The 22,252-nt window shown below is 39.3% G+C and overlaps 1 protein-coding gene across 2 annotated transcripts in view; it reads left to right on the top strand.

Annotated features, from left to right (window-relative positions):
* Window positions 1-22,252, top strand: part of sphkap (SPHK1 interactor, AKAP domain containing) — a 401,197-nt gene that overhangs the window by 923 nt on the left and 378,022 nt on the right. The gene's annotated exons all lie outside the window — the stretch shown is intronic.

Raw genomic sequence — 22,252 nt, 5'->3', positions numbered from 1 at the left:
TAAGAATAGTGTAATACATTTCTAATGATCAAATTCCTTGACACTCATTGGATGCATTGTTTACACTGCTATTTGCTCAAACACTGGGGGAGGTTACTACAGATGAGCTGGGGCCTGGGGGCACACATTAAGGGAGAAGCAAGTAGATGATTGGTCTGTGGGGTGTTGAACAGTTGTTGAAAACTAAGTCCTTCTGCGTGCCAACAACTATGTGATTGGCACCCAGGCAGCTGAACAGTTTCTGGATGTGTCTCTCTGAAGTAAAAGAAACACCTCAAGCTTGAAGCAAGCCAGTTTATTTCACTTCACCAGTTTCTATAAGTGGTGGCTTTTAACCAATGTGTGAATCCGTCATCATGTATTTTGTGCAAGAAAGTGATGTTACTGGAGAAGGAGGAACGAAGAGTGGGATGTCCTGACAATTCAAAATGATCATTTCATTGAACCCTGTAAAAAGTGGCCGTCCCAGTCTTTATCTTCTATTATGACCCATGTTTTTCTGTGTTTGTCTGTACATGTCTGTCGGGGAAGTTTTATCAGGGGTTCGCGTTTTAAGCAATATATATCAAAGGATCATAAGTGTTTATTTTTATCTCCAATCTGTTTATTTGTGATCAATAATATTCGTGTTAAGTACCAAAACTTGGTCTGCACTTTCTCTCAACTTGGGATTGAAAGGCAGGCAAATTGGGGGATTTTGCTTACTTTTATAAAAACTTTAACTTTTGTAGTACCTCTGGGAATAGCACATTACCCTCACTGAAACATTACATACCATTTGCCGATATGTCAAATAACTGTGTTGCCATGAGAGAATTTGGTGTTATTGAAAGACTGTTGCAAGAATGGAAGAAGGAATCTGACCTAAAGTTGTCCAAGATTAATAAATCATGAGAAACAGGGACCAGCCATTGGCACGATCTTGAGATGCATACATCAGAATGGATCCTCAAAAGTGATGACAATTGTTATATCATCAACAGAAATATAATGTGTACATACACATTTAAATGGGCAAACCAATTTTTAAACCCAGTAAAGGTTTTAGAGTGACAGCTGGTATTTGTCATTGCTTTATGGAATGAAAATGTTTAATGTTGTTGCTGAAGACCAAGTGATGACCAAAAGACCTCAATGTCCTTATTACCAATTTCTAATACATCGTCATCAGATAGCAGCAAAAAGATACACACATCATGTCACATCAGCAACAGGGATGAAACATCCTGTGAATTTCGATATGTTCAGCAAATGAACAGTGATGTGGAAGTTTCCAAAAGCAGCTCCAGTAAAAAGCTACAGAACACGAGAAGACAACGTTCACAATGGTATTCACTTGCATGGCTGATGGAATGAAAGTAAAACTTATGGTCATTTTTAAATGTGAAACAATGCCAAAAATCAAGTTCCCTTCAGGGGGTCTTGTGCACATCTATGACAATGGATGAGGATGGACTAAGGTTTTGGACTAATACTGTGTGGAACAGCTGTTCAATGACCTGATAAAAGAACACAGGTTATGAATGCGATCCTATATAATCAATGACATTAAGAGGTGTCTGCTGTTATGATGCAGCTCCTATAACAAGGTTTTGCTGTCCTTGTTTTTTTTCTCAGAGAGGTTGTAGAAGCAGCAATTCTGAAAAGTCTGGCTTAGATGAGTTTAGCGACAATTTGATTATAGCTAACAGATATTGCCTGGGACAAAAGGCCTTCAAGTTAAAAAAAACACTTGTACAATGAAAGGGGAATGGCCAGTTATTCCAGTTCAGCTTTTCTCTGGTTTGATTTTCTCTTTCTCTCTCTCTCTCTCTCTCTCTCTTTCTCTCTGTCTCCTGTAAGACCCTATGTTTGATTTTACCTTTTGTGCCAAGGGATGTTTATGGGATTGTTGCAAGTATTGGGAACAGCATCACAAAATTGGTATAATCTGTTGCATTTTTGGATAGGTTAGGTTATTCTGTATTCTGTCCTCTTGTTTGTGTTTCATTTGGTAATCTTGTAAATAAATTCAGTCTTGTTTAAAACTAAGTGGTTTGACCAACTGCATCCCTCCTGGAATATCTGTGTTACACCTGCTTAAAACAACTAGCAAAATTAGGGTCTAGGCTTTTTTTTTTGGATATATTTGAGGGGGGTCTGGCCTAGTCGATAACACTGTAAAGCAATAACATCCAATTTGCAGTTACATCAGGCAGTCTAATATTTGTGATTGAACATTTGGATGTATTCATCAATAAACCATTCAAGGATCATGTTCACTCCAAATGGAATAGATAGATAGTTGTGAGAGTGGAAATATGCACACAACTCTGCCTTTTTTTTGTGTGTGGATTTATCATCAAATTGTGTGATGTTATTATTAAGTGTGAAATATGGTAGTGTACGCATTTAGTGAGTAGGAAGTGCAGAAGGTTGGAAGGGTTAATAGTTTGGAAAGGTGTGGTGTGTAAGAGCTATTGAATGGATATGATGCACACAATACTGAGAGTTGTGTTTGTGAGTCTTGGTGATTTGCCTTATTTCCATGCTACCTACAATCCTTGCATCCTTCACTGAGGTTTTAGATGGTGCAAATTTCCAACATGTAAATCAGCCTTTGTGGTATGCATGCATAAAAGATTCTACGTGTGTATTTTGCCTCTGTGTTCATGAAGAAGAGGGGTGATATACACATTCTAGCTAAAGAAGAGTGTGAAATATGGTACTGTACGCATTTAGTGAGTAGGAAGTGCAGAAGGTTGAAAGGGTTAATAGTTTGGAAAGGTGTGGTGTGTAAGAACTATTGAATGGATATGATGCACACAATACTGAGAGTTGTGTTTGTGAGTCTTGGTGAGATGCATGAACAGCGACAAATTTAGAATGAATGCAGGTCCCATAAGTGAGAGTTTGCAAAGAGATGGTGGTGCTTACAATTGTGGAGCATTGACATTCTTTCTACATTGCTCGGTGTTCAGTTTTTTTTTAAGTTGGGACACTGTCCTGGGCTACAATTTGTGTCCAGGGTTGTTGTATTTGGTGATTTGGACACCTTGCTCTTCAACATGCGATTCATCAACAACAGTTGAGCACCACACTGTTTGGGCCAATTCCTGGCTTGCACTATCTGAACTGGTGTGCAGATGCCATTAAATCTGGCATCAGAGGCATGAGGTCTTGAAGGTCCGTAGAGTGGCAAATATTCCCACCTCTTTGGCCATGTGATTTCCCAACAGAGACATCCAAGAGCCTAACTGCATAATTAATGAGGTGAAATGTGAAAGGTGGTGTGAGGAAAATCACTCTGAGCCACAAATCTCATTGGATAAAATATTTCAACTGCAAATAAGCAATTGTGCTCTTTATGTTGGATGCCAGAGGTGATTAATTTGGCAGTTTAAAAAAATATGTTGTTTTTACTTAAAGATAGAATTAATTCATTTAATAAAATGTGTCCAATTGCTTTAATTTGTATTACTGGCTTTCTGGTCTTTTTCACATTTCAAAATGGTGACCAACTACTCCAATAACCAATGGGTTTCCTTTTATGCTCCACGACCTTCATTTCTGGAAGGTTTCAAGACATCAATGCCATTTATATACGATGTGATCCATGATAGTTTATTACTTGTCCATTATGCAGGAGGAGCAAAGGAATATGACCAACAGGATCACTGTTTCAGAGATATGGCACCACAAACAAAGGGATGAATGCCCTCTTTCTGTGCTCGTTCACTGAGTTTCAAGATAGTTGCTTCAGTCCCAGTGTTGTATTTGATGATATTGCTATTGCATATGCCTTTGTTGCAGGAAAATTGTGGGTTGCAACTCTATAATATTTATGTGTTAATTAATTAATCCTTATAGTACTTAATATTGTTTGAAATGTACTCTTCTATAATAACTATGAAAGTGGTTGCATATTAATCTTCTATATTACTGTTAGAATTATAACATATATTAAAAATGTTTTTATCTAGTTATTTGATAATTCAGAACTTGAGTATTGCTGCAAAAGACACAACAGATCAAAGCTTTTAATCTTGCACTCATTTGGACATTTCACAAGAATACCAATTCAAGTGGAAAACAACTGCTTCACTGCATGAGAGAAGAGTGCTGGTTGGTTGGCAAGTCGACTCTGATTGGTAGATGTGTTGCTATGGAAAATGTACCATTAATGATGATTGACAGTTAACTTCCAGACTTTGTTTAAAGTTTAAACTAAGGAAGTTGACTCTGATTGCTCAGGGCATTGCTCTGAGAAATGAATAGCAAATGACTGTCTCCTATTTTATTGAGTTGAAAAAGTGCAGATGTTCTTTCTGTTTGCAAAGAGTGAGGTCCTCTGTATTGGTATCTGTCGCTTCCAACACATACCGGTGAGCCAGACTTGCAATCCTAAATTGGTTGTTGACATTATTCCTCATAACTCAAGATTATTTAGCAAATGCTGTCTGATTCCAGAGCCATTCTGATTGTTTGACACTCTGTTGTGAATTTTGCAGTTGCAGATAGTTTAGGTACACAGTCTGCATATTGTGAACAACAAAAGGAATGTGGACTTTGATATAATCTGCCAGTGGGCCTTCAGCCTAAATAACTGACATCACTGCAGAACTGAAATTTATTTGTCGCATTACTGTTTGCGTGATGGGATAGAACTTAGTTTGGCTATCCACTACGCAACAGTAACATGATGTGGGTTCACTGTGAAGCTTCTAACAAGCCAGAAGGAAGTTTTGGACAGTCAGTTGCAAAGTTTGTACTCTCAGAGGGTAGTGAATATGTAGAATTATTTACACAGAAGTCTACTGAGCCTGGGTCAATAAGTATATTCAAGGCAGATAGATGATTTTTAGTCAGTAATGGAATCAAGAGTTATCGGCAAAATGTAGGAAAATGGAGGTGAGGATATCATAGAATCCATACAGTGTGGAAGCAGGCTATTCAGCCCATCGCATCTACACCAACCCTCCGAAGAGCATCCCACCCAGACCCATCCACCTACCCTATCCCTCTAACCCTCCATTTCCCATGGCTAATCTACCTAGTTTGCATATTCCTGGACAATTTTAGCAAGGCCAATCCACCTAACCTGCACATCTTTGAACTGTGGGAGCAACTGGAGGAAACCCATGCAGACACGGGATACTGTGTAAACTCCACACAGACAGTCACCTGAGGCTAGAATCAAAGTCGGGTCCCTGGCGCTGTGAGGCAGTAGTGCTAATCACTGAGCCATATCAGCAATGATATCTTTGAATGGAGGAGCAAACTCAATGGGCTAAATGGCCTACTTCTGCTCTTACATCTTATGGTCTTGAGACAATTTCAAGATACGGAAATTGTTGTGAATGTCGCAAGTGGACATGAACAGTGTAGGATGGAACATTCCTCCTATTGGTGTTTTTCTTTCCCCTCAACTTCAAACTATCAGAATTATAGATTGAAAATGAAAAGAAGGAGGTCAAATAGCTGCACTGCTCCTGTGTCACTTCTCTGAAAGAGCTATCCAATTATTCACATGTGTTTGCTCTTTCATGGTAATGAACAGTTCAATATAACAAACCCCTTTCAAGTGAGTGCCTTAACAATAAATATAGGGCATAACTTGAGCTTCCATCCTGTGTGAATGCATTTTCATTACTCTAGGCCAAAATCTCAAACATAACTGTGCCCAAACATTGCCCAGAATATATTTCCCTAAGTAAATGACTTAGATGAATTTCAAAAGTGTGAAGTGGAATTGCATTGTTACTGTGTAACTAGGTAAGTTCCATATGTGATTAATGTTAATTAGCCTTCAAATATTTTCAGCTGCAAGTAATTAGAATGACTTGAACAATTTATCATTGAATTGTCAAGCATCCAGTCTGGTCCAGAGGGCACTGCGGGTGTTTTAGGCTCATTTGTGTGTTTGAGAGATTTTAGATTAACTCAAGGTTTCTGATAGAAAGTCTTTTTTAAACCTCTCTGTTCCGATTGTGTTTGGGTTACCACTAAGCACAACACAGTTAGATTAAGATGACTGCTGGAAGTATCAGGTTAATGTCTAAAGATAAAATCCCAAAGATAATCGTTAGTTGAGTAGTAAAAAGCGGCAATTCTTATAGTCTTATGTGCCTTTCACTCCATTTTGTCATTTGATCTCTATTTCCATTAAATTGCCAATTTAGAAATCAACAGTGTTTTTTTCCAGTGAGTGATTCAACACTCACAAGACAGAGATCAAGTGAAGAATCAGAGTTGAATGCAGAAAATACACGAGATCATTCTGTACAGATGTATAATCAGCTTTTGATCATACTTAACAGGGTGGATAATGTAAAAGTAAATTCATTAAAGACGCAAAGTAAGTTTCTTAATTTTTTTTATTTCAAAAATATACTTTATTCATAAAATAATTTGATGGTCTGTGCAATTGGTCATGCCATACATATGTAAACATGTACATACAGAGATCAGAATTTATCATTTTTATACAGGTCTGTACATTTTTCAATCATATGCCCATATGATTAGCTGAGGCGTCAGCAGAGCCTAAATGACTGCATGGGCCCCCTGTTCTTCGTTAGGCAGGCAGATGTTACACAGTGGTCTTTCCCCACCGCGCCTTGGCGGCAGCTGCCCCAAGGTTCAGTGCGTCCCTCAACACGTAGTCCTGGACCACGGAATGTGCCAGTCTGCAACACTCAGTCGGGGTTAACTCCTTCAGCTGGAAGATCAGCAGGTTTCGGACCACCCAGAGAGCGTCCTTCATCGAGTTGATGATCCTCCAGGCACAGTTGATGTTCGTCTCGGTGTGCGTCCCGGGAAACAGACCGTAGAGCACGGACTCCCGCGTCACGGAGTACCACCAAAGAAGCCCTATAGGCAGAGAATGGTTCAGGAAATGCTACAGCCTTCTCTGATACAGTCCACACACATTTTGGTCTGTGTGATTGTACAAGTCAGTCATTCGTTTACTAGTCAAATGAGGAGAGGACAGATGGTGAAGAAAATCAGCCATTTAAATTTGGTCAATGCAGGCAACCTGAAAACAGTTATAAGCAGGTGAGCAAGGGTCATGGATCCCCTCTTGTTTAATCCCTTTCTATCAGTCACAATATTTTTTAGTTAATCTTAGTTAACCAGATCAAAAATGAAGGACAGAGCTGAAAATGTGTTGCTGGAAAAGCGCAGCAGGTCAGGCAGCATCCAAGGAACAGGAGAATCGATGTTTCGGGCATAAGCCCTTCTTCAGGAATTATGCCCGAAACGTCGATTCTCCTGTTCCTTGGATGCTGCCTGACCTGCTGCGCTTTTCCAGCAACACATTTTCAGCTCTGATCTCCAGCATCTGCAGTCCTCACTTTCTCCTCAAAAATGAAGGACAGCCAATTCTAAAGTTGTGTGAGAAAGAGTTGAGATTTATTAACCCCAAAAGTAAAAAAGACAATAGCAAACACACCTAGAGCTACAGGTCATGAACTTACTTATAGAAAAGAAAGTGGGGAAAAAAGGGTATCTGGTACAGGTAATTGGAAGACAGTAAAGGCAGTTGGAGTTTACAGTTTCTTGGTGAGAATGTAAAGTCCTGAGTCTAATTGTTTAGCTACTTGTCTTGATGCTTCTGCAATGGTGAAGCTGTAGATGTTCTGGAGTCTGTGAATCGCTGCTGTTGTTGCAAATTGCTTTCCACTGGCTAGTTCCTGATCTTGAGACTGATTTCCAGTTTTTGTTCACAAATCCATTTTCTCTTGTTTCTGTTTTGCTCTGAAGCAGCTGTTCATAAAAATTTATTTGTATATTTCCGAGTCTACTCATTAGAGTCATAGTCATATTTTGAACTTTACATTTTTTTTTAAAAGAGACAATCTATTTTGCTAACCAACCTGTTCAAAGATGTCATTACTCACTTGTAAAGCAGGTGGGATTTGAACCCGTGACCTTTTGTCCAGGGGTAGGGACACTACTGAGCAATGAAAAGGCCTTTCTTATCTCAGTGTGCAGTTTACAGAAAGATAAATCATATAGGTGATTAGAGCCCTTGTTAACTTCAGATCAGACCAATTCTCGTTTACTGATAGGTTCATGAACTTTGTTCAACCTAGTCAGATGATCACAGCAGACAATTTAGGTCAGTATCTGTATTTTTAAAACTCATGTTTAATCCATGAGAGCCTCCAAAATTAAAATTAAAGGGTGCAAGTTAAATTATGGGCATTGGTATGATCATAATGGAAATGGACTATCGTAATTAATGTCTGCTGAACCTGTGTTCAACTACCCAAGAAACCTGAGCCAGCTTTACTCAAAGGGATGACCACCCAACTTGTAGCGGAGATACTTTTGACCTGTTTGTGGAGATGTTTATGGAAGTAGTGTGGCTTATCTTTGGATGTCTGTCATTCAGGGAGGGGCAAGGATTTTGTCCTCTATAGCCTGAAAGAGGTATGCAGTTCCTCTGTGTCTGTCTAGCTAAGACAGAAACAATGCCAGTCTGATCAAGGAGGTGGTTAGAGAACTGTACCACTCACTTCACAACCAACAGGAGCCTTTGACCTGGGCAAGGACAGTGCTGCTAAGTGTCTTCATCTAAACACACATTCACTTTTACAAACAAAAACAAACTATTTGCTTTTGTGCATTGCTTTAGAGCCCATCTTGCAAGTGTCCTTCCTTGGTGTATAGTCCTGTGTAGTCCTTGGTCTATTGCTGCAACACAACTGATGGAAAACTGCTGACATTTACCAGGCAAGACTGTAGGTGTCCTTGATGGTTTGTTATCAGACTGCACCTCCTCTGCCTGGGCAACACTGTGCTGTCTGACTGAGAGAATTCTGCACAACACTTGTGCACTAGAGGGGAGGGGAGGGGAGGGGGGTGGGGGTGGAGGTGCCTTGATAGCCTGGGAGAGGACAGCAGGATTCTCTTCCAAAAAGCCACTGGCAGCCTCCTCATGATACCAATCCTATTATCCTGTTGAAGAACACGTGCTGGACTGCCATTAAAGCTGGTCTGTTGGCTTTGAGCATTGAAATCTGCAACAGGGACAGCAGCATTTGGAACCTAAATGGCAGCAAGCGTGGACCGTGCAGCCTCGCTCTAAACTCCCAGTAGCTCTGCGAAGTTGGAGGTTGTCTGCCAGAGACAGTCAGCGTCACAGCCAGGTCTGAGTGTGATCAGGATGTTGGCCATCTCTTCTCCAGTGAATGGAGAGAATCCAAGCTTTAACATGTTGCCCTCTGTCAGGATAGAACCAGGGCTACTCCTCGACAACGAGAGATCACCTGAGAATGTACCAAGCATCTCGGTGTGCAACCTTTACCTACATTTCCTCCTATATTGTCCCACTGACTTCATCTTCCACAGTTTTGTTTTTAAATGTAATGCTTGGAAGCAAATGATCTGATCATAGAAGAATCATAGTGCCCCTACAGTGTGGAAACAGACTACTTGGCCCAACAAGTCCACATTGACCCATTCCTGTTCCCCATTTCACTGCATTTCCCCTGACTAATACACCTAATTGACACATCCCTGAACACTATGGGCAATTTAGCATAGTCAGTTCACCTCATCTGCACATCTTTGGACTGTGGAAGGGAACTGGAGCAAACCCACGCAGACACAGGGAGAACATGCAAACTCCACACAAACAGTTGCCTGAGGCTGGAACCGAACCAGGTCCTGTGAGGCAGCAGTGCTAACCACTGAACCACCGTGCTACCCTGATCGTACTGGAGCTCTAACTTGAAGTATGGTATACAAAAGGAGTGGGGCCAGTCTCATTTGCCAGGTTTGCAGAATTTATTCCCCTCTGTAGCAGAGCCATTCAGCAACCTCACCCTCTGGTGAGCTGGAACACACTCTCTGCTTTCTCCAGATCTTGTGGGTGCTCACTCCTGCCCACTGACTCTCAATGGGCCATTCTAGCCCCACACGATCCTATGAAGTCTGTGCAGTGGCCAGAGCTGAACTTATAGCTCCAAGCATCGAAGAAAATGTTGCTGCTTCCTCAATTGTACTGCGTCATTGTTCTCTCTCTTCCTCTTGTGGCTGGGCAGGTACCAGTTCTTGTGTACCTGAATGTTTAAATTAGAAGGGAATGTTTTCAGGAAATAACAAAGGCATGCATCCCCGGTTCAGTATGCTCCCTTCTAATGTGGGCAAGCTTTATCCTGTAAGGAGGAGGCAGAATTTCAGGACGCAGGTTGTGTAATGTTTGGGTGGTGTACCCACCATAACTGAATAGCTGAAGATATGTGGAAGCAGCAGTCAGTGAATGTGAGACTGCTATCAGTGGCAGGATTGTGAGGTTGAGGTGAGACGTCTGGATATTAGGCATGAATGCGCAAGACTGGGAATGGGTGATGGAGGTGTGGTGCATTAGCAGTATGAAAGGTTGGTGGGTTCATGGGCAAGAAATGTCCTTTTGAAGATAGTTGGCCCTGTGAGAACATCAAACATTTCCTGGCACTAACAAACACTTCTGCTTCCTGATCACCTGCTGCTAATCTCTTTGAAAGGTATTCTTTGAGGTTTTTGGATCTGGCCTTGGAGCCTTTAGTCATGGAAATCGATTAGCAGGTTTTTTGCTGTTAAGTCTCACAAGGAGAGATTAGGGCAGATGACTAAAGGTTTAGCTAGAAAAGTGTCATTTTTAAGGAGCATCTGAAAACCAGAAGGAGAGATGGGCAATATGAGAAAATACAGTAAATTCTAGGTCAGCTATTCTCTTTAATACATGCTGATCTGGTTTATTAAAGTATTTTGAGACTTTTTGGGATATTAATAGACGAGATTGATTCACATGGGAATTAGGAAGCAATTATACGGCTTGCTCTCCTAATAAGAAATGCTGGCCTTAAGATTATTGGTTCACAGAATTTGCTGATCTGTTCATGTCAATTAATAGCTGGAAAATCAGACGTCTCAGGCCCATGAATTCCTCACCAGCAATCACAGAGATGTTAATCCATTGCCAGGAGAACTCGGTTTGGGAGCTAGTTCATTAAAATGGAGAGGGGTCTATAGTTCTGATAAATTTATATGAGCTGTGGGGAGTTAGCTGATGGGCTAGATGAGTCTAGTTCAATTTCAAATGCTTTTAAATGTTTAAGTATTAACATGGGGGTCAGGGAAAGCTTTATAAAGTAAGTTTATTTATAATTTGTATCTGTCTATTAATGGACTATGCACAGTAAATATATTCTTCAGTTTTTCCAACAAAGTAATTCAGCCTTTTTATCCAAAGAGAGACTTTTGTTTTATTTAGCTGAGTCTTTTACTGAACTGTCTCTCAAATATAGAAAAAAAATGGAGAGCAGAAGAAGGTAGATGGTGCAATGCTTCAATTGCTGCCTGTTATAGACATTACCCTATTCTCTTTCTGATCAAAACAAGTGATTTCTGTAACAAGCAATCAATTTGCAAAACCATTTATATGCCTGGACACCATTTCCCATGTGTGGCTTTGCTCAGGAGATCATTAGTGTTAGTTCAGTTCCAAGAATTTGCTAACTTGAGAAATGAAGGTTATACAATCCAGTTTCATTTTATTTCGGGTCATTACAGCCAGCAGCATAGATCCTGCAGCAGTTAGATATGAACTCAAACCTTGATCCCAGAGGTAAAGAGAAATGGTCTTAATAACAGTCCCCAACGTCTGATGCTACCAATCATGTACATGTCAATGGTTGGAATTTCAAAGTAAGGCTGCAATGTAATATGGGGTTAAGGTAATACAACAAACCAACAGAGTAACCTTTGAGAAGAAATAGATTTCATTTTATGATATTATCAATCCATGTTATGTACTATGGTTTCGAATGAAGAATTGTGCCAATAACCGTTAAGATGAACTAAAGTGACACAAGCTGAAAACGGAGAGGTCATTGTATTGCCATTACTATATGATTAGTACTGTCACAGGATTCTCATGAGTACATTAAGAATATTATTCTGTACTTAGCTGCTACTGTAGACCTGTTGACATTTATATTATTATCTAAACCCTCTATCATTCATGTTACTCGTTAATTCAATTCAACACTGTTTTGCTGCAAAATACATAAAGTGTTAAATTTCAGTTTTTCTGTCAATCACTTATGGAAAGAATAAAATATTCTAATACAGAATTTCATATTTAAAGGATTGTATATTGCACTATGCAGGTGAATTCCATTAAGTTGAATTTGAGATGAGATTTTGGTAAGAATTGCTCTAATCATCATGATATGAAGTCCTGGTCTGGATGTTCTGAAAGGGCCTATTATAGTTGAATTACCAATCTACTCTTTTATTTAATGTTAGTGTTGATGTTTCTAGGCAATAATTCTAATCCCAGCTGCTTCAGCAGTGAAGTTGAAATCGATTATAGTTCATTCGTCATACAGGAGAGTCAGGAGAATTCAAGCCATGCCCCCTTATACAGCAGTCAGATGTTGTGTTCTGAGATTTAAATGTCCAGGTACTATGACAGCTGCAGTGAAAAAGTATGTAAGATAAGTATGTGGCTAGAGTGGCAGATAATGTGTTAGGATGCCAGGCATGTAAGGTGCCAGTGGTAGAGAGCAATGGTGCCAGTTGGTTAAATTGCCAAGTAAGTAGGGTAACAGGTGGATAGGATGCCAGGTGCCAGGCAATGTTCTCTCTAAGCTACGCAGATGAGTGTGCCGATAGCCAGTTAAAGGGTGACTGGCATTGGCACACCGATCATGGCATTGACTTACATTTTGAAGTTTTTGTGGCAATTGGATCTCAGCTAGAAGGAAAATTTAGAGGGAACACTGGTGCCAGGTGGGTATGGTGCCAGGTAAGTAATGGACTGCTTAGTTAGTTGGAATTTGGGGATGTCTGGGCCAATGGGGTTATAGAGTTGGGTAGTTTGAGGAGGGGATCATACAACAGGATTTGTGTGCGGATAGCAGTCAGTTCTTGAGGAGGTGGGGGAATATCAGGGTGAGTAAAGGTTGAGTAGCTTGTTGAGCTGTGAGAGCAGAGATTGGAGCCATTGGGGCAGTGTTGGGTCCAGTGGGGTTGATGTGGCTTGGCTAGTCAGAGATGGAGATGCTGACATGGATGGATTGTCAGGTCTGGGTCCTTCACACCAGCAATGGGTGTGTGCCGGGTCCTGAGGAGGGATGGGAAGGTTTGTGTTGTGTGGCTGAGGGTCTGATTGAGGGGTTTCTTTGGGTCTGGGGTTGAAGTTGGGTAGAGATATTAATTTGGAGAGTTAACGTTAATAGTTACTCAGGAATTAGGCTATGTTTTTAATCATGCAACTTTCTGAGTAACTCTGAATTTGCGACATTACATGTTTTGTTCAGAGAATTTCAGACATAGGGGAAATGTCCCACAAATCTCCAATTTTCCAGGAAATTCCATTGGAGTCTACTGAATCTGGGAATCCATAGGCAAACCACTCCAATGTCTCTCTGGCCATCAGAATATCCAGGCCAATCTTTTTAAATGCATTTCTGGTTTTGTTACACAGTATTAGTGGTCTTTCCTTGCCACTATGTTTTTCATGACTCAATGATGTTACGAAATTAGCTATCAAAACCCACCTAGTTTACTCACGTCCTTTCAGGGCAGGGAATCTGTCACCCTCACCTGGTTTGATGTGACTCATGTGACTGCAGACCCGCAGCGCTGTGTTTGAGTCTTAAATACCCTCCTGAAATGGCCTAGCAAGTCATTCAGTTCAAGGGCAATTTTGGATGGGTGACAAAAGCGGCCCTTGCCGGTAACACACACATCCCATGAAAGAAGAAAGATACTTAATGAATGAATTATGCAGTGTAAAGATGGTTATGGACCAAGGAACCCACTCATACATACGCATGTACAAATGCATATGGTAACTAAGATTAATCTGAAAGACACTTCAAGAAAAGAGACCAAATCAGATTTCTACTGGAGTTCTTCTTTCATTGCATTGTTACCTTTTGATTATACATTTGTATGCTTTCAAGCTTTGCTGTATTTTCACCATGCTGTTAAGTGCCACTCATCACTTCTGTACAATAGAAGTCACCACTCTCATTGTGCATTAGTGGAACAGACAAAAGGCATCTTCATTATAAATTATTTGCAGCAGGAACAGAGGATTTTATTTACAATGATCTAACAATGCTCCCGTAATGCTGGAACATTAGTTAAAACTCACCCACTGAACTCTTTCATTTCTAACCATGAAAAATTCTTACATCCACTTATAGATTATCAGAAGATTATTATGCAGGAACCTCAAGGACAAATTACATTACATCTTTTATCCTTCCCAATGACTGGTTCAACAGAAATGTTTACAAAATTTACCTGAAATAGACAAAAGGTATACTGTTGACTGTTCTAAGATTCAAAACAGGCTTGAAGTTCAACAAGTGCAGATTTGAAAAATAAGATAGATCCTACTTCCATTGGGTTAGAGTTAAGTGATTTTCTAGTCGAAATGAGAAGATTTAATTTTCTATCTACTGTTTATATAAAGGAAATGTTAGACTAATAAAAACAGAAAATGCTAGAAATACTTAACAGATCCAGTGGCATCTACGAAAGCAGAAATAGTGTGTATAATAATATTCATATCAAATGTGGTGATGTAAATGATGGCATGAGTGTTTTTTATTTCATTCACAAGATTTGAGCTTTAATGGTCAAGGCAGCATTTATTGACCATCCCTAATTGCCCAGAGGGCAGTTAAACTGCTAAGTAAGAGAGAAGGCATCAGACTTAGAATAGTCATGTGCACACTACATTAGAGAGCTGTGTTGACAACATGTAATGTACAGATGTAAATAAAACAGTATTAAATTTTGAGATGATTGGAAGAGTTTACTTTGAGATAATGAACAAACAAAGGTGAAAGATAGAACATGTGCAGACACCCACAGTTGTGAGATATGCCAGACTGATATCTCAATACATAGGTAGTGAATTGCTTAAGGCACAAGATAAAAAAAAGCTAATGTTTTGAATCAAATATGAGTCCTCTGCTGAAGAAACTGAAGAAATTGAACTAAACTCTTTTTCTCTCTGCAGATACTGCCTGACCTGTCGAGTATTTTCAGCATTTATTTGTCTTTATTTCAGCATTACAAGCATGGTAGTCAATGGGGACCCAGTAGATGTGGTGTATCTAGATTTCAAAAAGGTATTTGCCAAAGTGCGACACAAAAGGCTGCTGCATAAGATAAAGATGCATGATGTTATGAGTAATGTATTAGCATGCATATAGGATTGGTTAACTAAATGGAAGCAAAGAGTGGGAATAAATCAGTGCCTTTCTGGTTAGCGATTGGTGACTGGTGGTGTGCCTCAGGGATCAGTTTTGGGACCGCAATTATTCTCAATTTTCATAGATAATTTGGAGTTGGGAATCGTGTTTAATGTGTCAAAGTTTGCGGATGACACTAATATGAGTGGTAAGGCAAAGTGTGCAAAAGACTGTGAAACTTTACAGAGGGATATAGATAGTTGAAGTGAATGGGCAAAGGTCTGGCAGATGGAATACAATGTTAATAAATGTGAAGTCATTCATTTTGGTAGGAATAACAGTAAAAAGGACTTTCACTTGAATGGTAAAAAAATTCCAGCATGCTGCTGTGCAGAGGGATCTGGGTGTCCTTGTTCATGAATGTCAGAAGATTGGCCTGCAGGTGCAACAGGTAATTAAAACGACAAATGGAATTTTGTTCTTCATTGCTAAAGGGATTGAATTTAAAAACAGGGAGGTTAAGTTGCAGCTGTACAGGGTGCTGGTGAGGCCTCACCTAGAGTACTGTGCAGTTATGGTCTCCTTACTTGAGAAAGAAAGTGCTGGTGCTCGAGGGGATGCAGAGGAGGTTCACCAGGTTGATTCTAGAGTTGAAAGGGTTGGCTTATGAGGGGAGACTGAGGAGACTGGGGTTATATTCTTTGCAATTTTGAAAAATGCGGGGGATCTTAAAAAGACCCATATAAAATTATGACGAGAATAAATAAGATAGAAGTAGAGAGGATGTTTCCATTGGCAGGTGAAACTCGGACAAGAGGGTGTGGCCTCAAGATTAGAGGGAGCAGATTTAGGACTGAATTGAGAAGGAACTTCTTCACCCAGAGGGTTGTGAATCTATGGAATTCCTTGCCCAGTGAAGGAGCTAAGGCATTCTCATTGAATATTTTTAAAGCTAAGATACTTTTTTGAACAGTAAAGGAATTAAGAGTTATGGAGAGAGGGTGGGTAACTGGACCTGAATCCATGAAATGATCAGCCATGAACTTATTGAATGGCCGATAAGGCTTGAAGGGCCAAATGGCCTACTCCTGCTTCTAATTCTTTTGTATGATTCCAGAATCTGCAGGATTTCACTAATGAATGACCTTTTCATTTGGCTTTTTTACCTTTACACAAGCAGACTTATTTCACTGGTGCACTGGACTTCATGCTGCTATGGAACAATGTCTGGAATGTGGATTATCCCAGTTAACAATTTGACATTGACTTGTCATCATTAAAGTCTGGAGGACAAAAGACCCGCTGTCCACCTTTCCAACAGAAACACGGATTAATTAGATTTCAGCCTGAATTTTAGAAGTAATGACAGAGTATCTTTAAAGTGATCAGAAACCTTTGCTGACATGGTCACTGAGCTCTCTGTTTCTAGAGATACTGCAAACAACGATCTCAACACAACTTATACAGTGATTTATATTTCAGGTTGTGCAAGAAATGTAAACAGTTCTACTTTCAAACCAGCAAGCTATTAAGTCAAGAATGTGCAATGGCATTGTACTTTCAAAATATAGATGCTTCATTTTGATTTTTCTGTGGAGTTTAAAAAGAAATGTAGACCTCTCATCTCCAAACAGGGTCATCCTTATTGTTCAACTCTGTCAATGCTAGTCGTGACATCACATAATCAAACTTATTCAAAAGCTTTAAATAATTCCATACCTCTGACTCATTTAAACTGTGCTGTCATGCTGCAATGATAAACAATGTTTATTGTTCTGTAAGTTATTGCTTAGAGAGTGTGATAATCCAAGCAGCCTAATGACACAAAGATTTAGATCATGCAAGAAGCCAAGGAATGAATACTGGAATAGTTTATACCATTGTCCAGATGCTAGACCCACTCTATTAGATTATTCCGTGCATTGCATAAATGCAGGAATTACTTTTGTCATTATTGGTGATTAATCTTTTAAATAGCTTTTGTAGTTCACCACTTTAACATTTTATTTCAAATTTGTTAAAGCTTCCAGTAACAATAACTGGCAGGAATACCAAATGAATGGGTTGACTGTTCATCTGCTAATGGTTTCAACTGCAGTATGTCAGAAGCAGTTTCCCTATTTTTTTTCTTTCGAAGAAATGACCAGTCCAGTGTTTGTGGTCAGCAAGGAACTAAGGACCCTCATCATTGTCAATGAAGAAATCTTGTTGCGAGATGGCAGTGAGAATTTCATCTCTGACTGTGCTATGTTTCTCTAACTTATTGTGAAGTCCTTTAGTGGGGAATTCCAATGTGGAGATGGATTGATGCCATCAGGCAGTCAACCAGATTAAAATAAGTCACTCAAACAAGAAGCAAAAGGCATTAAAATAAAATCACTTTCAAATGACGAAGTTGAACGGATTAAATGTTGGGACAAATATGTGGAGTGAAGGTCAAGCTAAAATATTCTGGAAAAGGCATTTTAAAAATAGTTTTGAGTAAATATAGTTTACAAAATCTACTGAATAAACAGTTAAAATACTCTATAATTTTAAGTTATTTTTCAATGCAAACTGTCATTCAGTAAATGCCATTAATCGCATTGCAATTAAAAGTCTAGGAGTGTCAAATGGTGAGTGGGAACAAAAAAAATTAACAGTTACATTTAGAATGAACCAAGGACCCTCACCATTATCAATGGAAAAATCTTGTTGAGAGATCTAGTGATGTCTTTGGTGAGAATGTCATATCTGTAGCTTAAAAAAATCTACAAATTAAACAGTTAAAAATACTCTAGAACTTAAAAATCATTTTTTTCAGAGCAACTGGTGTTGTTTAGCAAATTGTATTAATCACATTGCAATTAAAAATCCAACTATGTTTGAATGAACAGGATGTAATTTTTGAAGAAGTGACTAATTGTGGTGTGAGCACAGAAAATTGAAATTTGCACTTACTCTAATATTTCTTTCAGATTATTGGTTCAGGGGTTTGGGGGAGGGTGGTGATCATCAGGCTGCCTATGAAGGTGTATTAAGTAACAGATTTGTGATTTCAACATCTTAATATTAACCTGTGCGTCCACTATATACTGAAGGTATAGTCTGCTCGAGAGGAGTAATGATTGCAAAATCTGATATATCGTCATTGGACATCTACTGCCTACCAGTAAAATCCTCCCTAATGTCTTTTTACTGGTGGATACCTTTAGCTCCACCAGACCATTAGCATTCGCAATTGGATTTGGTCTGCAGTGTTGCTCTGCATGATGCATGTTAGAAAGGAAGTGATTGGGGCTGGGTTGGGGGCAGATGATGGTGGTGCTCCAATTAAATCACAGCCATTTTAATGATTTTGTTGGGTAACCTCAAGCTTACAGAGGATTCAATATTAAAGAACAACCAGCAGTGCACTGGAATATTCAGGTTCAGAGATAATGAAGGTGTGAATTAGGGTTTTAATAGTTGCTGAAGTGAGAGAGGGATGAATTGAGTGATGTTGTAAGGGTGGAAATGGATGGTATTAGAGATGACATGAAAATGATGCCTGAAGCTCATCTCAGTATCAAATGTTAACCAAAGTTGTGAACTGATTTTATGTGATCTCAGACTGTTGCCTGGGAGAGGAATAGCTATGGATTCGAGTCTGAGCAGGCACTGAAAAAAATGTAACCGAGAGAAAATGCTGGAAAATCTCAGCAGGTCTGGCAGCATCTGTAAGGAGAGAAAAGACCTGACGTTTCGAGTCTAACTAACCCTTTGTCAAAGCTTTGACAAAAGGTCAGTTAGACTTGAAACGTCAGCTCTTTTCTCTCCTTACAGATGCTGCCAGACCCACTGAGATTTTCCAGCATTTTCTCTTTTGGTTTTAGATTCCAGCATCCACAGTAATTTGCTTTTATCCTGAAAAAAAATGGATTAGAATGGTGCTGGAAAAGCACAGCAGGTCAGGCAGCATCCGAGAAGCAGGAAAATCAACGTTTTGGGCAAAAGCCCTTCATTAGGAAGAGAGGCAAGAAGCCTGTGGGGTGGAGAGATAAATGAGAGGGGGGTGGGGATGAGAAATAGTTGGGAGTAAAGATAGATCCTTGGGGGGTTTGAGAGGCAACCATTGGATGTTATTCTCTGATTGCAATTTCATAAGAAGTACTGCACACGAGCAGTCCTGCCCAGCTGGATGACACTGGACAGGTATTTGAATGAGGATATTTTAGGAGGATGACTTTTCTTAAGAAAACAGTAAAATTCCCAGCATGTCACTAACTCCCTCACTTGTTACCTCCTTTCCATGTCTACAAGCTATCTTTCCTCAAAAATGTGTGTTCATTGATAACGATTGTGTGTTTAGGATCTAGCCTGAAAATCAGCTGTATCTTAAATTTAATTATTTCAATCCCCTCCAGTATTGTGCCATCCATCTGTGCATTAATTAACTTTTTTGATGTTTACATTAATTAAATGACTCATTAGCTGCTTATAACATGTTAAAGGAATTTTTAAATAGTTTTATTTTGATTGGTTCCTTTTCCTCTTAATTTTAGAGAATACAGCATTAACTAGTTCAAGTGATCCAGTACAGTAGCTGCTAATTTATTATCAATGTGTTTTTGAATATTACATTGCTATCAAAAAGGAAATGATACATGAAAAAAATTGGACATGTGAAAATGTCAGATGCTTTCATATGTCTTGCGGTTATCAAAATTGTGTGATCCAATGCATTCTGATAGTACTGGCATCCCTCAGACAGTGAGTTCCTTTTTCCCTTTTAAAGAAAGGAACGAAAGGAAATTTGAGTGGATGGAGGGAAGCTACAGTGTGAGTCAAATTGATTTCCTGCATCACACAGCAGTTTGATTTATTGACTCTATGAATAGTTCATCTCTCGATGGACGTTTGAGCAAATTTTTCGAGTCATAGAGCACAGAAACAGACCTTTTGGTCCAACTTGTCCATATTTTCCAAGTATCCCAAAATAAACTACTTCCATTTGCCTGAGTTTAGTCCATATCTTGCTAAACCTTTCCTAATCTCACACCTGTCCAAATGCCTTTAAAAGGTTGCAACTGAACTGGCATCTACCACTTCCTCTGGCAATTCTTTCCACATATGAATCATCCTAATGTGAAAAAATTGCTCCTTAGGTCCCTTTTAAACCTTTCTCCTCTCACCTTTAAATTATGCTCGGTAGCTATGAATTCCCCAACCCCAGAGAATTATCTTTGCCCCTCATGATTTTGTACACCTCTAATGTCATCCCTTAACCTCCTACACTCCAGTAAAAAAAGGTTAATGGAAATAAAATTCAGGAACAGTGTAATATGGGCTATTAATCCACTACCTCCCATTTTGCATGATCACACAAAGATGCAGTTACTCCCAGTGAGTCCTAAACACTTCAGTATGTTTTGGCTGCATTTGAGCAAACCTGCTACTTTCCTTACCTCATTCACCAAAATTGATAACAATAACATTTTTTTTTTGAAAAATCGATTTCAAGATCAGATTATCTGAAAATTCAACTCCAAAAAGTGTTCAAAGTTAAAAATCACGCAACACTGGGTTATAGTCCAACAGGTTTAATTGGAAGCACGAGCTTTCAGAGCGCCGCTTCTTCATCAGGTGGTTGTGGAGGACACAATTCTAAGACACAGAATTTATAGCAAAAGTTTACAGTGTGATGTAACTGAAATTATACATTGAAAAATACCTTGATTGTTTGTTAAGACTCTCACCTGTTAGAATGACCATGTTAGTTTCTCTTCTTTCATATGTAAATCGCAAAACATTTTTTAAAAAGGTATATTCTCAAGGGAACTGTAACAATTGGTGTCAGCCCAGATAATGTATTGGGTATTAGCACCCCTCTGTGCTGCTGTTTGTGCCATAATGTTTAGACTGATTCTAATCTAAAAAATGAATTAACAGAATCATACATGGATTCATGCAGTTTTTGAGCAAACTACAATGTAACTCTGCAAGTACGAATTCATCCCACAAATTTATATGTGTATGTGTGCATGTGGGTGTGTGGGGGGAGGGGGTGATGGTGGGGGGTGGGGTTGTGAGTGTCTGTGAGAGTGTGTGTATGAGTGTAAAGAGGTCTAAGTCTGTGAGAGGATGCATGTGTGAGAATGTGTGTGTCTGTGGGAGTGTCTGTGGGTGTATATGTGTGTGTGAATATACGGGAGTGCCTCTGTGTGTGTGTGTGTCTGATGAAGGAACAGTGCTCCGAAAGCTAGTGCTTCCAATTAAACTGTTGGATTATAACCTGGTGTTGTGTGATTTTTAACTTTGTACACCCCAGTCCAACACCAGTATCTCCTCCAAATCATGACTACCAAAAAGTGTTGACTTTGCTTCTAAATGCCCCATTGGTATTGAGTTAAATGGGACCAATCTGGTGGGAGAGTTTCACAATGTTATTGACTCAGACGCATATCACTATAAGTTAGTAGTGAACTCCGAACTTCATTTCTCCTTTCAGGTACCCATACTAATTCACAACCATTTACTGATTCATTTTCATTTATGGATTCACACTCCCTGAACACCAGATAACTGCTTAGACTTTCAGATTGTGAATTAACATCATCTATTTTCTCATTGGTACCTAAGAGAATTGTGAATTGCATAAAAATGAAGTGAGATTAGCTCATAATAAGATGTCAATGTATGCAAATTAACTTTGCTGCTTGCTAGCAAGATCCCCATCTAACTGATGAAACCTAGATGGAAAAATCACACTTTTTCCTTCAGCATTGAAAATCTAATTTTATCCATTCTCACTACATTCTTCCAGATTTCTCATCAATATCCAAGCCATTTGAGGTCTGGAAACATTCAACCCACAGACTTTCCCTGTGCAGATTGTTTATTGACTACACACATCCAACAGTTTCTCTCACAGTCCCATTGTTCCCCTTTATAGATCTTTTCTAATCAACCTGTTCAAGGATGTTATTACATGACCTCCAAAGCAAGTAAATTAACACCCACTTTTCTCAATTTTCCCTTTGTATGAGAACCTTTCCTTCATTTTAGTTTTTCTGCACATTTAGTTTGAGACTGCTTTGCCA

The sequence above is a fragment of the Chiloscyllium plagiosum genome, unplaced genomic scaffold, assembly GCF_037043375.1.
Source record: "Chiloscyllium plagiosum isolate Xiang-an unplaced genomic scaffold, Cpla_swu_hap1 HiC_scaffold_13, whole genome shotgun sequence".
Lineage (NCBI taxonomy): Eukaryota > Metazoa > Chordata > Chondrichthyes > Orectolobiformes > Hemiscylliidae > Chiloscyllium > Chiloscyllium plagiosum.
The sequence above is the reverse complement of the archived record's forward strand: the minus strand, read 5'-3'. Positions and strand labels throughout refer to the sequence as shown.